Below are 16,575 nucleotides of genomic sequence, written 5' to 3'. Positions count from 1 at the left end.
TAAACCGACTGCCTTAGAGCACAGCTGTGTAAATGAGGTCAGGAGACGCTGTTGATTGGCCCAAGGTGGCCGTGACCGGTGGCTGGGCTGGGCCCGCGGGCAGGCTTGCAGACGCTGGGTGCCAGGCTATTTCCAAGGTCCTGTGCTGGGAGGGCCACAGATGAAACTCCAGTCGTGACCCACGTGCCTCCTCAGCTCTTTCCCCCCGGTCATGAGGCAGTCACCATGCTCCATGCTCAGCACAGCAAGAGGAGGATGGAGTCAAACAGGCTAACGTGTGTTCAGACCCCTCCTGAGAGGCGAAACCACGGCCCGAGGTCCCAGAGCTGAGAAGGGGCGGAGCGAAGGCGGGAGCGCAGGTGTGTCTGGCTTCAGCCCTCGGGGCTCCCGCCCTCTCTCGGGGCTCAGCTCCTTCAGCCCCAGGCACAGCTGAGTCCAGAGATTTCTCGAAGGGCGAGTCCTGAAGAAGGAGCAGCCTCCCCGCCCCAGACAAACCTTGGAAAAATCAACCACCGGGTCACAAAAAACAGTGAGTCACAACCCAACCTTTGGGAGGGAGAAAGGGCAGTGTGTGGGGGTGAGGGGGTGGCCAGGAGGGCTTTTCTGGGGGGCAGACATTGAGGAGCTCCCTGCCACCAGGCGGAGGAGCTCAGATGCTGAGGGACTCCGTTGGATCTTGAAGAAGCAACTCCTCCAGCTTCTGCCACAGGCTGGGCGGCTGGACAGGGCAAGCCCGGCCTCTGGGCAGGGCACAGAGAGGTCCCCCGAGGTTGAGTACAGTCACAGAAGCAACCCCCCGAGCAGCCCCAGAATGGGTCCATCTCCCTCGGGGACTTCTGCCTGCTTTCCCTTCATTGAGGCATTCAAGACTCTTCAGTGCAATCCTCCAAACACACACCTCATAGTTAGAGAATGGGGGTCGTTCCGGGGAGCCACAGGGCCAGGCTGCCAAGTGGCGCTTGGCCCATATCGTCCCATCCTCCCGAAAAGTCCTGTGAGGCAAGCGCTATTTTCTTCCTCATTTTATAGGTTAGGGAGCAAGTCACAGAGAGGTTAACAGTCTGCCTGAGGTCAGTAAGGGAGAGAACTGGGACCTGAACCCACAGCTTTTGGACTCTAACACCGTCTTAGGCAGGAGCATTTTGAGTCTGGGGAACCAGACCTAGGGAGAGAAAATAAAGGGGGGGGGTAAGCAACACCCACACACCCTTGAAGGGCAGTCCAGCTCTGGCCCTGCCACACTAGAGCCAGAGCGTCACGGCAGAGCCACAGAAGGTGAGATACTTGGACCCCATCCTGCACGGATGACCTCTGAATCCCCAGGTGGAGCCCCGGCATCAGTTTGCTAGACTCCCAGGTGCTTCCAATGCAGGGTCAAAGTTGAGCACCGACCTCCTTGCTTTCCAGATGCGGACCCTGAGTCCGGGGAGATGAAGCAGCTTTCCCACGGCTGTGCAGCCCATAACACCAGAGAGGACCCCAAGCAACGTCTTCTCATTCTCCATCAGCCAGGACTGGCTTTCCCTGCCACCTCTCTTGCCGACTAGCTGCGAAACTGTGAGTCATTTAAGCTCATGATGAAAGACTTAAAAGTACTTAAACGCTTTAGGTGTGTTCAAGGAACTCGTGTGTTCTCCCGCCCGAGCCCTACCCTCCAATCCCACTTTCTACTACAGAACGATGCACAGAGAAATTTGTGAGCAAAGGTGGGGTTGAGAATCTGACCATCCTTGAGCCTTGAGGGTAGGGCAGGACTTGGGGTGCCCTGGAGGTGTTGCCTAACCCAAGGAGTCCTGGGGAAGGACCCAGATGCCAGACCAATCAGCAGTGAGGGGGCAGGAGGAGGCTGCAGGATGGAGGCACTGCTGCTGTGCTGGAAAGGCAACCCAGAGCTGGCTCCTCCTACCAGGAAACACAGGTGGTGCCACCAGGTGGACAGAGACGCTTTGTCTTTGAGACAACCCCCCCCCCCAAGGTTCTCTCCAGCCGGGTACCGCGGAAAGGCCACTTCTCCTCCTGCGCGTGCCTTTGCTGTATAAATAACCAGTTGACTAAAACCCTAGTATAAATACTCTGAACGGTTAACAGTGTTTATTTCCAGCACGGTGGTCTGATGGGGGGCTTTCACTTTCTTGGTCATCAGTTTCTCTGGCATTTAGCTTTCCCGTAACAACCATTGCACTACCTTTGTTATAATAAATAATGAAGTGTCAAAGGCTGGCATAAGCATCCCCCGCTTTTCGAAAGGTCACGTTTCGCCACCCCAGTTTTACGAAAGAGCTGTGCTAGTACCCGTTTCTCCTAACTGAAAGAACTTTGAAGAGGGTTTTCGTGTTTACAAAATGGTAATGGTTTCTTTGCTTTCCGCCAGCTCAGCTTAGAAAGGTTCTATAGGAAGGCTCTACTTCCAGATAGCAGGGGAAGCCTGTATCCATTTTGGCAGAACACTGGTTACCCGCGCTTTCGAATGGACTTTTGGGGAACAATGGTCCTTCAGAGGAAGATTTTTAAATTATTGCGACCTTGGTGAGATTTGATGCCCTTTCCCTTATCCTAGCTGTTTTAAAGGACAGCTTCCTTAGTCCTGGGGGACCCTTGACTCTCCCAGGGAAGGGAGCATTTCAGACCTAATCGGCTTCTGTCCCTACTATTGCTCTGCCGTCGAGAGCACCCCCTGCCTTTCTCTCCACCCCACACCCCGGTGCTCTGTCAGCCACAGTCACCTTGGAGACCCACCTGTCACCTCTTGTGCCTCAACAAGACACCCACCTCCAGTGTGTAGGGTCAATCACCCCTTTACCAAATGATAATTCTCAGTGCAGGAGGGGGAAGAAGGAAGGGGCTCTAAAGATATGATTGTGCTGGAGAAACGTTACTGTTCTGTACCCCAAAGTGGCCCCAAGCCTGGCAGTCCCCAAGGGTGATGTTGTGAGCAGACAGCAACCTCACAAGGTTCAAGCCTCGGGGGTGGTCTCCCAGCTTCTCAGTGTTGTTCACCCTGGTCCTGTTGCTTTGCCCATCCCGACACAGCCACAAGTGGAAACGCTTAGCAGAATGCTCTGGGATCACCTCATGTTAGTTTAGGGGCAGTTGTGGGGGTGCCAGCCCAGCTGTCTGTGTAGGGAGCATACACCCTGGGCCCCAGAAGGCATGAGTCGGCCGGAGTCACTTGTGAGCATGATTCGAGTGCTCAAAGAACACACTTTTCACACAACATGGTCCCTAAATATAAGCCAGCCAGCTCGGTGCACGCCGAGCCCAAGTCCCGTCTGCTCCCAAGCTGAGGGAAACACCAGCTGGTAAAACTAAATGAGAGTCAGTCTGACAGAGTCTCCGACGCGGTGCCTTCAGAAGACGGCATCAGGGGCTTTTGGCCACGCACAGTCTCTCCTTGTGCACCGATTTTAGAGGGGAACCCCTTCTACAATGTGACTCCCAGAAGCGTAGGATCCCCAGCTCCTGCTTCATTTGCTGCCAACACTCCTTCATTCTCTTGCTATCCAGCTCCAGACCCTTGTCGCCAAGTTCTGTCCCGACCCCAGGCCTTTGCCTGCAATGGAAAGCCAAGTGCTCTGTCCCAGGTCACCCCTGGAGTATCTGGGTTGGGTCAGAGGCCACTAGAATTTGGGGGGGGGGGGTTCTTCTAATACCATAATGGCCAAAAGGAGTAGAGAGCCTGGTGTTTCATGGAAAAGGCATCACCTATCTCCTGGAACTCCGCTGGAAGGAGGTCTGCTTGCGGGTGCCAGCCCCTTCATAGTCACAGGAATCTGAACTATGAAGACACTGGACAGGGGACAAGGCCCTAGGCTGGAAGACAGATGAAGTATTTCTCTGGAAGGGAATCTTGGCCTCGTGCAGGCCTGGGAAGTGCCAGGGCTTAGCTCCTGAGTGAGAAGGGCTGGTGCTGACAGCCGGGAGTCCGGGCTCTGAGGCCGTTGGCTGTGCGGGAGCCAGTGGTCCTAGCCGGAGGGGCGCTTGCGGGAGGAGGGTGGAGTGGGGTGGGGGACTGGCCCTGCTGAGGGCTCCCGTGGTGTCAGAGCCATTTCATGTGCACCTGTCACACTTAGCAGCTCAGGCTGAGTGCTTCTGTAGTGTGGAGAGAGGGCGGAAGTAGAGAAGCAGGCTTCCTCCCAGGCAGATCTGTGGCCCCAGAGACACCTGGGAGTCCCGGGACACTGCGCATGCGCCCCGGAATCATCTCCGGTCTGCTGGTTGAGAGCGCACACTTGGGGGCCTGAAGGCGGAGGTTCCCATCCCACTCTTGCCGGGTGCCAGCTGAGTGCTGCAGACAAGCCGATGGGCTTCTCCGGGCCTCGGTCTTCTCACCTGTCAAGTAGGACGATAATACCATGCTCACACGGTTGTTGCAAGGCTACAAGAAAAAAGGGACAAAAGGTACAGACGTGTGTCCATAGAGTGGCCTGAGCCACACGGTGGCAGGGCAGGAAAGGACTGGTGGGGGTCCCGGACATGAAAAGGGTCTTGCCGTCCTCAACAATGTCTTCTGCTTGTTTTGTTTCTAATAAAGGGCCTGAGGAAAGGAGAGGAGCTCCTATAAGGAGAAGGGTCTAGAACACTGGCTAGTCAAGGGGAGGAGGTCCTGGGGAGCAGGTATCTCTCTTCCTGGGTGGCCGTGAGGTCTGCCCATATACTTTCGATGGTCCACATTTCAGGTAAAGACTCCTATTCACCAAAATAAACTATACAATGAAGGGATTGGATGGGCTGAACTTCAGATTCCAGGAACAACCTGGTGTCCCTAGATCCCCTGGTGCTAGAAACCACCTGTACGTGCACACGTGTGCCCACTCCCATGTGTGCAAGTGGCTCACACCCATTTTGTTCCCAGAGCTCACGTTAGAATGAGCTGGTGTTTGTGGGAAGCCATGGGCTTGTGCTCCAGGCTTGGGCGTCTCTTCACCGCTACTGTGAGGTTGAGAGAAGAACTGGGGCCTAGGGCCACTCTCTGGTCTGGTCTCTGCATCATTTCAGTGGCAAGGTCGGGAGTGGGACCATGGAGGATGCAGCAGAGAGAAGGGGAGGAGGGGGATATGCCCTGAGGCAAGTCAGGAGACAGGGGTGTGGGGCCTTGCCTTTCCACACCCCCAGAGGCACCCAAGAGAGAGCAGAACGCCAGGCTCCTCCTGGGAAGAACGTGGAAGTGCAGCCAGTGCCCAGGTCGCGCCTGCGTGGTTGGGGTAAAACCGGAGGGACTCGGGAATGATGTTTACAGTCCTCTTCCCGCAGCTCTCTTGACCCAGGACCAAGCTGGGTGGCTGCTGAGAGGGACAACATTGAATCATTAAGTGAGTCAGTCATTCACCTGACAACATTTCTGATGCCGATCTACTCTACCCTGCTTTGGGGGATCTCAGAGCTTATATCCCAATCCTGCCCTGAATATTTCTCGTACTCCCCATTTCTCAGCAAGATGGAGGGGCCTTCTGAAATCTGAGTGTGACGTGAGTACCCCCCCAGTGCAGCAAATTTTAGTGGACGGCAGGGTTTGCAGCCTGGGAGCCGAGAAGATTCTCCTTTGCCTCCTGCGCCCCACACCTTGTCCCCACGCTGTGCCTTCTCAAGCTGACGCCAGGCTGGGTTAGGATGCCCGGGGCCTCACTAAGCATCACCGTCATGCCCTGGCAAGCTTCCCACCAGGCAGACCCAGACGGATGCTTCAGCACAGACCTGCTGTGGGGACAGAGAGAGATTAACTCTGGCTTGGGGAAGCGAGGGAAGCTTCGCGCAGGAGGGGAGAGATGCACTGGGCCTGAGAGATGTCTGGAGGGTTGATGGAAGGCTGAGGGAGCATTGTGGGCAAAGGCTGGCAGGCGGGAACAAATGAAGGCTGACGTACGTCGTGATAGCGTCCTCAAATGGCTCCTTGACTTCGCGCCAGTCACTTGTACGTGGTTGAAAAGAATGTGGGTTTTGGAATCTGAATGATGTGGCCACATACCGCACATTGTGACCTTAGGTAAATCACTTAACCCCTCTGAGCTTCAGTGTTCTCGACTGTGAAATGGGGACGGCCCCGCCTACGATAGCCATGTCACAGCGTTGTCTGAGCTTCAAGTACGTCATCACGCAAAGCAACTGGCCAGTGCTGGCTTCGCGCACAGTAGGCAGTGAGAACTGTGTCTCCTCCTGTTCCTTTCCTGCTTTCCTCCCTTCCTGCCTTCCTGCTTCCCTCCCGTCCTCCCTTCGGCCTCCACCTCACCTTCCCTAAAATGCCAAGAAGCTACTCCGCCCCCACCCAGTGCCATTCTTCAGGCGACTGGTGGATAACCGAGATCTCCCAGTTCCACAGAAACAAGCAACACAGGGAGGAAACGGACCCTGGGCTTGCGGGTGGGGGGCGGGGCAGGTGCGGCTCAAAAGCACTGGTGATTTCTCCCAATAAAAGGTGCCTTTAGACTACTTCGGGAGATGGGGCTTCAGTGGGGAGCTCAGGACAGCTGGGAACCAACAGGGAGAGGGTGGGGAGGGAGAGGAGAGCGGGGGCCAAGTTGTTTTTCATTCGCACAGTTTCCAACTCCAGCCAAATAACATCTTTAAATACTATTGACGTGACAAAGCCAAACTTCTTGGCTTAGGCTTGAATTTTTTTTTTTTTCCTCAATCCAAAATTGAAAAATGTACCTCCTTAGAGCTCTGCCTGGCAGCCTGGTCCTTTCTGCCCATGAGGGTCCAGCCTGGAGCTAGTGTGGTTTGCCAGGTCAAGGAGCGGTTACCTGGGCTCCAGCAATGACACTTGGGGGAGGAAACAGCTCTGCAGAAGGGTCAGACATGGAGGTTTTCTCCTGCTGGAAGGCAAGCCTTCTAGATACCCTTGCCCATCTCCCTCTCAAACTCCTGTTTCCCATCACACCCCATAAATGAGCTGCTGTCAGGCTTCCCATACCTGTCTGCAGCCAGGACTGCAAGAAGCAAGTGCCACAGAAAAATTAGACAATGATTTCGGTTCTCTGGGTTTTAAACTACTTCTACCTACAATAACCAGGTCATCAAGGTTCAAGTGGGTGGACCGTCGTGCTCGAATGACCCATGTCAAGACTTGCATGTCCCCACTCCCTTTGTGTGTCTAAAACATAACATTAAAATTATCCAGGTCAAAGAGCACAGATATGAAATAAGCCGTGTAAACATAGAGGTCCCCAGCCCAGTCTCTTCACAAGTGGCATGTTTAGGCATTTACTCAACAAATATTTTTCACGCAATAAATATTTATTTTGCCAGACCCGTGCTAGGTGTTGGGGATACAATGATGACTAAGCAAACATGATCCTTGTCCAGATGGATTGTATATTTTGGAAAGGGAAAAAGACAAAAAAAAGTAAATGAACAAATATGATGATTGGAAACAACAGTAAAGGTCAAAAGGAGTCAAAACTTTTTCTATGCTTATTGTAAGCAATTTTCGTGATTGTCCACAAAAACAACACCTGTGTGTGAGGTCAGACGCCTGTGACCATATCTGGTTACCCATGTAATCACACCCTTGGCTCTTTCCCAGGTCAAGGTCTCGCCCCAGGGCTATATTAAATTAGCAGATTCGCAGGGCAAACCACTGATCAGGCAGGAGCATCCCTGAGCCTATGGCTTCTACTAGCTGAGCAAGTCACTTTACAAGCCTTTTTCCTAATCATTAAAATGGGCAACATACCTACCCAGCCAAGCCACGGTGTTCTTGGGAGGACCAAGGTGACAGTGGGGGGCACTGCTCTGCAACCGGCAGAGCGCTGGGTAAAGGGAGTGGTGTTGACGAAGGGGCTCCACAAGGCAGTTTAGTAAATTGGGGGGGGGGAGAGGGGGGAGAGGAGCGAGAGAGAGGAAGGGGAGGAAAGGATAATTTCACTGTGGTCGTCATCAACCCCCAAACAGCCCTATGAGACAGTGTCATCCTTGTCTACAGAGGAGGAAACTGAGGCACAGCGAGGTTCAGGAAGCTACGCCACTGACCCATGGGGAGCTGGGGAAAAGCTCCAAAGCTCACCTCTTCACAAAGCCAAGGCTAAACTAATGGAGGAAAGACGCCCAACTCCCTTCCTTTCAAACTAGACACTTTCAGCTCCAAATTGGGCCTGCCCAGAAAATGCCACAGGTGACCGATTCCCTTTAAAGAAAGAATGCAACAAATCCGCACAACTTCAGGGACTCAGTATGATTGCCCAGCCCTCCCTGCATGGATGGAAAAAAACAACAACAAAGTTCTGTAAAGTTGAGACCATCTGCCCAAAGCCACGTAACTGACCAGTAACAGCATCAGAGAAAAGAAATAAGAAAGGATAGATTGTTTCAATGTTTTTCAAACTGCGGGCGCTCCTCGCTAGTCACTACATTCATTAGTGGGTCATAACCAGCCCTTTTAGAAAACGAAATAGGACAGGCTAGAACATAGAGTGCCTTGTATCTAGTAAAGGGAAGTAACGCTTCATGGTTCTTTTCAATTCTGTGTGTGTGTGTGTACAGAGCCCGGGGTAAAATGACCATGGGTCATAGTCAAACCCTTTGAATGTCACCAGCCTGGGGAGTGAGCGGAGGAGGAAGAGACTAGTGGGATTGACAGGAATTTTGAGCAAAATCCAAAATTTACTCCTTGTCGATTCAAGCAAAACAGCTCTAAAATAACCACCAGGCCTATTTTTAGCACGTGCCAAAATTACCTTCCATTTGATCTCTGGCATCCACCAGGAGGGCTCCCCCACGGCTCACACTGCTCCTGGGGCCCTGGAGCCTCCACAGGAGGAAAAGGCCAGGGGCCAGGCTTTTCGATAAGCCCCAAGGGTGTCTCCTTTCCTTGCTTTCTCTGCCCGCCTGGGTAGTAGAGCAGGTCCTCAGAAACAGGGAGCAGCATCCTTCCCAGCAGGACGTGGCAGAGGGGACCACACACTGCTCTCTGAGTCACGCCACCAGTGCTGAGTGGGAGCCAGACTCTGGCCCCACTTAGTCCCCAGGGGCACCTTAACCCCTCAGGGAATGGAAGCAGGTGCAGCTGAAGGCCTGGAGGGAGGCTTCAAGAGATCTTTCTAACCTTCCGCAGCTGCAGGGCCCGATTTCTACACCTGAGTCCACCTAGCACCCAAAGCTTGGGGTGGGAAATAGCTGGTGTTTCAAGGGTTCCTCCTTCTGGGCACGCTTACGTGCATCTGTGTATACGTGTGTGTGTGTGTGTGTGTGCGTGCGTGTGTGCAAACAGACGTGCGGTTGGGCAGGGATGTGGATCGGAAAGAAACCAGAAACATCTGTAAATCTATGAGGGGACCCCAGGAAGCTCATCCCTGGACCCTGGGAGGGTTAGCAAGGGCCCTGCTGTCAGTGAATGGAGGCACCAGCCTCTACCTTTCGATATGTGTGGGGATGAGGGGGTGTGTGGTGTGAGGAGTGGGGAGCGAAGTGAGGATAAAACTAGTCATGAGCCCAAGGGAAACTTTCAAGCCCCGTAGCAGATTATAACTAAAGAGCCCAGTGGCGACTGGAAAAGTAAAAATTTGGCTGAGTTGTGTAAGAGAACACCCCCGTCAGTGTCAGGAGCTGTGCAACATGCAGGTCTCACTTCCATAATTTCCAAGGTCGAGGCTTGGTGAGAAGGGGCCCGGGGCCCCAGTTTCGGTGATGATTACGCTCGGCATCCCATCGTATGGCAGTCTGGCTCTGTCGTAGGCTCGTTTGGTGGCAGTAAGCTCTGCTCGGCAGGTGCTCAGCCGCCCTTGAGCGTTGCCCCTGACACAGAGCTGGGGGCTGGCAACTTAAAACAGCCCTGAGGGAATGTGGGAGATCCTCAGAACCAGGGCCAGTCACTGCCCAGAGAGCAGCCTCCTCGGGAGAGAAGTGCGTGGTCAGGGAACGTGGCCAGTGAGAGGGGACACCAGGTGCCTGAGTGGCCCGACTCCCGGTCCCTAATCTGCGAGGCTGGGCTCTTCGCCGTCTCCTCTCTGCCCCCTCCACTCTGGTGGGAAGGACTCCCAGGGAAGAGATTCCGGGGAGAGAGGCTCGGGGAGGCTCTATCTTCTCTAATCCCAGAGCCTCTCCTTAAAAACCGTTTCACCTCAATCTCAAGCCCCTTAACCTTTCCGAACTTGATTTTTCTCATCTCGAAAAAGGAGAGAGAAATACCTACCCCCTGGGCTGTGAGGAGGAAATGAGGACAGTGAGCAAATCTCCCGGCCCGGGGCTGGCAGAGCAAACACCACACGGGGCTTGCCCTCCGTGCGAGGTTGGCAGTGATTTAGAGTTGACCTTTGGGACAGGGAGGCCCAACTGCTTGTCCCCCCGAGTTCTCAATGTTCGGGGTGGTCTCCTGGCAGCTGGCACTCCGACCTCAGTGAAGTCTAAGACTTCCCTTCCTGCCCCACAGCCTGGGGGGGAGCTCGCAGGCCCCAGCAGGCAGACTTGCTGCCATGACTCCAAGGCAACTGTGGCTTGGAAAGAATCCCTGGCATGTGTCATGTCGTCCCCCACAAGGCATGATCCATGGCGTGTTGGAGAACTGCTTTGTTCTGGGGCCAAGAGGTCAGCTTGTAGGAGGGCCACCCGTAAGACTACATGCCGGGCAGAGCCCCTCATCCCTCACTCCCCCTCTCCTGTCCTGGGTGACATCTGCCCTAAATCACCCATCCAGCCTGCAAGAGAGGCGGCCTGCACCGAATGGGCTGTGGCTGTGGGGCCAGGGAGTGGTTTCCTCCCCTGGCTGACCCGTAGTGACAGGGGCTGGATGGGGAAAGGTGGTGGGAAAAGTTTAAGCACCAAGTGTTCTCAGCGCGGTCCCTCAACGGTGACCGCATGCGAGGCACGTCCTTTCCTTGGGCCCCAGTCTCCTTACTGGTGACATGAAGGCATTGGACAACCCCATCTCTACGGGCCTTTCTAGCTGTACGATTTCCAGGCTATAAAGTCCTGGTTTTCTCACCAGGCCCACAGGGTGCGGTGGACAGGAGGCCCAGTTCAGCATGTTGAAGTGGGTGGGATGGGGGACGGAATGGGGAAGGGGAGAAAGAAGGCAAGAAGCAAACGCAGACGGTTTGGTTCTCCCACTCAGAAGACAGGTGTGTACAACGTCCATCTCTCTGTCTTTCTGCAATTGGATTTCTTTCCTGTCTCAACCCCCCGTTCTGGCTGATGCAGAAAAACTGGCAGAGCGGTTTCCAGGTAAATAGGTCATTGGAGTCACTTTCTCAGGCATTTCATACCCAGGATCTGTGTTCTCACAGCTCCCTGACACTGGTGCTAAGGGCAGCCTCTGCCACATCTGTGCAGACAGGGAGGCGACTTCTCTGCTCAGCTGTCCCAAGTCCAAGTGAGATGTAATGTGTCTCTCTCTGGCCATCAAAAATCCCCCCTCGCCAAGCCTGTGCACAGGTCTTGTTGGGACCCTGGCTGGCTGCTCCGAGCCGCTCCATCCTCTCTGCATCGTGCCCCCCTGCACGGGCCCCTTTCAGGTCTGCAGCTCCCCTGTGGTCACGCTCTCTAAGCTCATTCCCGCTCCTCCTGCAAGAGCCATGGAAAACCTGTGTGTGCAGGGGGCGGGGAGTGGGAGGAGGGGTGGGTGTGGTTGCAGCTGCTCTCTGCCTAGGCATGCCATGCCACGGCTTCTGCTCTGCGTCTCTGGGACACACCATGGGGACCGAGAGGACCCCGCCCCCCCCAAGGCTCGCCATCTTCCCTGGACTTCCCAGACAAGTGAGGCACAAGTCCTCACCACCTGACCTCCAGCCTTAGAAGGGGGGGGTCTGCCATTTCCACTACCCTGGGCCCTGGGAGGAGATAGCGTCCCATAAAGCCCTGGGGGGGGTTGCACCCCGCTTTTTAAACTCTCTTCTTTTTCTCCAGGTTAGAGGGTATTGATCCAGGGGTGGGGTAGGAGGTAGAGAGGAGTGTCCAAAACGAAACTGTCCGTGTTTTATATCTCATCTTTTCACCTTTCCTCGTACCTGGACTGAGACCTCGGGCCTCCAGAGCCAAGCACTTGGTGTCTTTGCCACTTCGGTCCTTTAGGACAACTACCCTCTTACTGTCTGAGTGGGAAAGAACCACACAGCATTAACACTGTACCTATCAGAGCCTCTGGAAAAGGCTGGGCAAAGGATCACAGCTGGCCCTGGGCTCTGGAGTGCCTTTGACAATCACCTGGAATCACTGGCATCCTAAAAAAAATAAAATAAAATAAAATAATAAAATCACCAAAAGCCTCTGCAGTCAGTTCAAAGCACAAACCCTTCACCTGGACTTTCAGCTCTTCCTCCTCAAGGCCACCCCTTCTTCTCCCCACCCCCTCCTAACGGTGACCTCGCAGGCCTTGGGGCACACTTCCTTCATCTCTCTGAGCTTCGGTTTATCTCTAAAATAGGGTTACTCGTTCATATCTCCCTGCGCTAGGGTGAGAGTTCTAAGCTATAAGCTAACTGATTTTAATAAAAACCTGGCTAGAAGGAAATTCTAGCACAGAACCTGACATATAGCAGGTTTTGTGGGGCCTTAGTCTCTTCCAACCCAATTTCCAGCCAACAGAGCACAGCCTTGTATCCACGGCTTAGCTCCACTCAGTGTCCCTCTCGCTCCTAAGCCAGACAAGATAGACTGTATCTAAGCTCCACCACCAAGCCTCCTCTGAAGTGCTACCACCTCCAGGAAGCACTCCAGGATGAGGCTCCCTGGCCCCTCTCATATGAGAACGATTTATGCCCATGAGTCTTCTTCCACTTGTGATGTTTTAGACTTTCTTGCGGGCGTGAACTTTATCCTGTTTTATACACCTTGCCCATAGCCTTTGCAACCAGCCTGACCCACCTGGATCACATCCCTGCTGGCTCGCCAATCACTACTCAGTGTTCCAGGCAGCTGCCCAGGGCCACCCCCTCACTCTCAACCTGCTTGTGCATTGATGTCATTTTCCCCTGACGCCCACTCTTGATCTACGATGCCGATCTCAGGTCTTACCTCTGGCCTTCTAAGTGGGAGTTATCTGTGCTTTCCAGCTTGGCTCCAACTTTTGGCTCTTAGCTCTCCCTACTCCTACCCTTGACCCCAACCCCTGCCCTTGTACCACATGTCCCTACTGTCCAGGCCTGTGTAACTAATGCTATAATGAATATCCGTGTGTGTGTGTGTGTGTGTGTGTGTGTGTATGAATATAAATTCCCAAGATTGCTGAAATACCCCAAATGACTGTGGCAGAGAAATGAGAGTCAACCAGAGCCAACTTCTCCTGGGTGATAGTCACCATTTCCTGACAGCCAAATAGCAATCGTCTATTTGCTGGGAGAAAAGAAGACAGGAGTTGTCTCTCTGCGCTAATGGGCCTAAAATAAGATGGAGCTGAGCCAAGATGAGGGACTTGCCTGTATTTTGAGAGAGCAGAGGGCTGGTGGAGCCGTAGGACTCGTCAGGGCTTGTCTGGTCCACAGAACTGAAGATTTGTGCAGAACTCTGTGAAAACACTCAAGAGGGTTGGTCACTAGGTGTCTGAGCCATGGCTGGGGTATCAGATCCTCATAACCTTGACCCATCCAGGCTTGGGGAAGATCTGTCTGGGGTTCCCAAAGCCATGGGGTATGAAGAGGGAAGTGTGTTGTCACCATCCTGAATTCAAAGTGGGTAAGACAAAAGTGGAAGATCCCTCCAAAGCAGGACAGGTCATGAAGTGAGCTGCTCCAGGGCCCCTCCCTATCTACGTGGGGGAAAAGACCTTTCTTCCCTCTTCTAGTACATCCTTACTAGGTCCCTTCTCCAAGGGCCAGGCACTGAGCTGGGCACTGGAGGTACAGATGCTGGCCCTGCCCTCACAGAGCTTGCAGGAGTGACAGACGATGAAATAAGGAGCAACAATCGAGTCTGACCGATGTTGTGACCCAGGGAGTACTTGGCAGGGGAGAGGGGCAGGGAGGGTTCAGGTTAGTCAGGGAAGGCTTCCTGGGAGAGGTGACAGTTATGGGGAGACTGGTGTTTTACATCAAGCAGATAGCAGGTGTAAATGACCACTGACCGCAGAGAGAGGATATAATGGTCCGGATACTGAGAGGAGTTGATGGCTGGAGCACAGAGGGCAATGTGGGAGAGGAGAATGAGGCTTCAGAGGGAGGAAGGCACCAGAAATAGGGTGAGCGCACCAGGCTTGATGGAGCTGATTGCTTAGTATTCATTTGCTCACTCCTTTCTAGCTTCAGATCCCAAGGGGAAGCTGAGACTCTCTTCGTGCCCTCCATAGTATCTAGGATGGGGCTCTGCATACAGTAAGTTCTCAATTCATACCTGTGGAGTCGTTGACCAAGGAGAAGGGTAAATGGAAGGTTAGGAATTTAGTTGTACGGAGAGACCCTTGGAAAACGAGCGCATGCACTTCCAATCACAGGATCTGTCTGTTTATGGCCCTGCAGTTGCGATTTTATAGCTAAAACAAAATACTCGTTAAAAACTAATAGGAATGTGTAAAATCAGCCCTGGCAAATCTCAGTCGGCAGGCAGGAAAACCTGGCTCCTTGAAGCCTGCCTGGTTCCATGGTCAAAACATGCCTTGGGTACAGATCCAGAGGTGAAAAGTCACTTGGTTCTGGAAGCAAGAAACAGACTCAAACCCGAAGGAGCAGATCGGAGCTCTCTAGGGCAAAATGACATTGCATGCCTCAAATTATCACAGGCTGCCAGCTTAAATTATTTCGCAAGCACATTCATTGCAATGGGAATTCAGAAGAGGCAGCCAGCTCTAGCCAGAGTCCTTAGGGGCAAGCGGTAAGACTGGAGACTTGCACTATGATTGGACCTCAGCCAGGTTGGAGGAGAGCAAGACTCCCCAGAACCCACCCCATTTGTCCTTCAGAAGCCCAGGAGCCTCCCAATTCTTCTTTGTCCCAGCCACGCTCTTCGGCCTGGGCCCCACCACTCAGCTGACCATGCCTCTCAGCCCACATTTTGTCACCCCTATGCACACACGGGCCACTTCTAAGCCAAACACCTTTGTCGATTGATTTCTCAACAATTTAGAATGCTGAATGCAGATGATCTTGCTTTCTGGTTAAATAACATCTTCAGATATTTTCTCCTCTTACCCCAGATTGCCCCTCTAGACCCTTCTCCCCAACCCTCATTTCCCTCCATTGTTTGATTTAGGAGTCAGATGAGTTTTCTAGAAACACTCCATAGAAATAAATCTTCACAGGCAATGAAATAAATTATCTAAGCTATGCATGACTGATAGAGCCTTTTGGTAGGAGACACTGAAGAATGCTGATCATGGAAAAACAAAATTCAAGAGGCCAAATTTTACAGGGAGCAATTAGCATTAAATATGAACATGTCAGAGGCAGTGGGGCATTAGAAACTGGCTGTTCCTGCCTCTTTTGTAAGTTGGGTTTGCTAAATGCAACATAATGATATGTAACCAAAATACTGGAAGACCATTTCTTTGCTAAGGAGACGCAGCCAACAAACACAATGGAAAAACAGGAGTGATACCTTTCACTCTGGGGTTTGTTGATTTCTGTTTTTTTTGGGTTTGGGTTCTTTTTTTTTTTTTTTTTAACTTGTCAATCTTCTCTGGGTGTTAGAGGACAGAGACTTGAAAAGCCCTAGTAGCCTAATGATTCAGTGGAAAAAGGTCTTTGATCAGTGAAAAAGTTCGTGAGCTGGGTACAGATAAAAATGTCACTTTTAGAGAAAGAAAAGTAGTCAGTGGTTAAATATCTGTATTTGCCAACCTTCTGTCCCATGTTAAGAAAGGGATTTTTTATTTTTAATAAAAATGTGCATTGTCATCTAAATGATTGGCTGGTTTTTGCCCTCACTAGGAGCCGAAAGAGAAAACTATTTGGGGTTACAAAATGGGAAAACTTAGTCACCAGTGATTCACAGAGACCGTAAATATGTGGCTGTATTGTTCTCTTATTTACGACCCAGCTGGGACGGGCTGTTTGGGAGGAAGCAGGAAGATACACAAACACCACCAGGGCTGAGCAGAGGCTCCCCTCAGGTTTTGGGGAGAGAGCACGACCCCCAAAACCTCCCCATCAGAGCCTCTTGGATGTCAATGCCCGGCACTGGCTGCACAGCACCAGCCCCGGAGGGCGGTCCTTGAACTTCTGCTGGGCCAGAGAAAGGGACAGGGGAGTGACAGCCCTCTTTCCCTTGCAAGGCTGTCTGTGCTGTCCTGGGGGGTGGGGTGGGGGGTGTCACTGACTCAGCCGTTTCCTGAACTGGGGAGCAAAGCAATAGCAGGGACGGGGGAGCTGTCGGCTGGCAGAGTGTGGCAGCCTGTTACTCAGAATCCCACAAACTCATGGCCGAAATCCTCCTTACACACCAACACCTACAGACATACAGAAATCATTCATTCATTCATTCATTCACCTACCAAAGTATGTTGAGCTTCTGCCTGTGGACTACGAGGAAAATGATGGTGAGAAAGATGAGCCCAGCCCTGCCCTGGCTTTCTGGCTGGTGGGAAGGAAGGGTATCCACCCAGCAATTCCAATGGTGACTGATGAGTGCGAGGACCAGGGGGTTCAGCCAACATGGAAGCACACTGTAGGTGAAGCCGATCTGGTTACAGACCAGGAAGGGGAAGTTTAAGCAGACCCACGT

At 52.9% G+C, this 16,575-nt stretch overlaps 1 protein-coding gene across 1 annotated transcript in view; it reads left to right on the top strand.

Moving 5' to 3' along the window:
* The first annotated feature begins 439 nt into the window (after positions 1–439).
* LCLAT1 (lysocardiolipin acyltransferase 1) overlaps positions 440–16,575 on the top strand; it is a 260,122-nt gene continuing 243,986 nt past the window's right edge. Inside the window, exons 1-2 of the mRNA XM_087863748.1 lie at positions 440–529; positions 1,408–1,557. The gene's annotated coding sequence lies outside the window, so the exon portion shown is untranslated. The remainder of the gene's footprint in view (positions 530–1,407; positions 1,558–16,575) is intronic.

Source organism: Ursus americanus, chromosome 7 (assembly GCF_024610735.1).
Source record: "Ursus americanus isolate L20-20 chromosome 7, mUrsAme1.1.p, whole genome shotgun sequence".
In the NCBI taxonomy this organism is placed as follows: Eukaryota; Metazoa; Chordata; class Mammalia; order Carnivora; family Ursidae; genus Ursus; species Ursus americanus.
The sequence above is the reverse complement of the archived record's forward strand: the minus strand, read 5'-3'. Positions and strand labels throughout refer to the sequence as shown.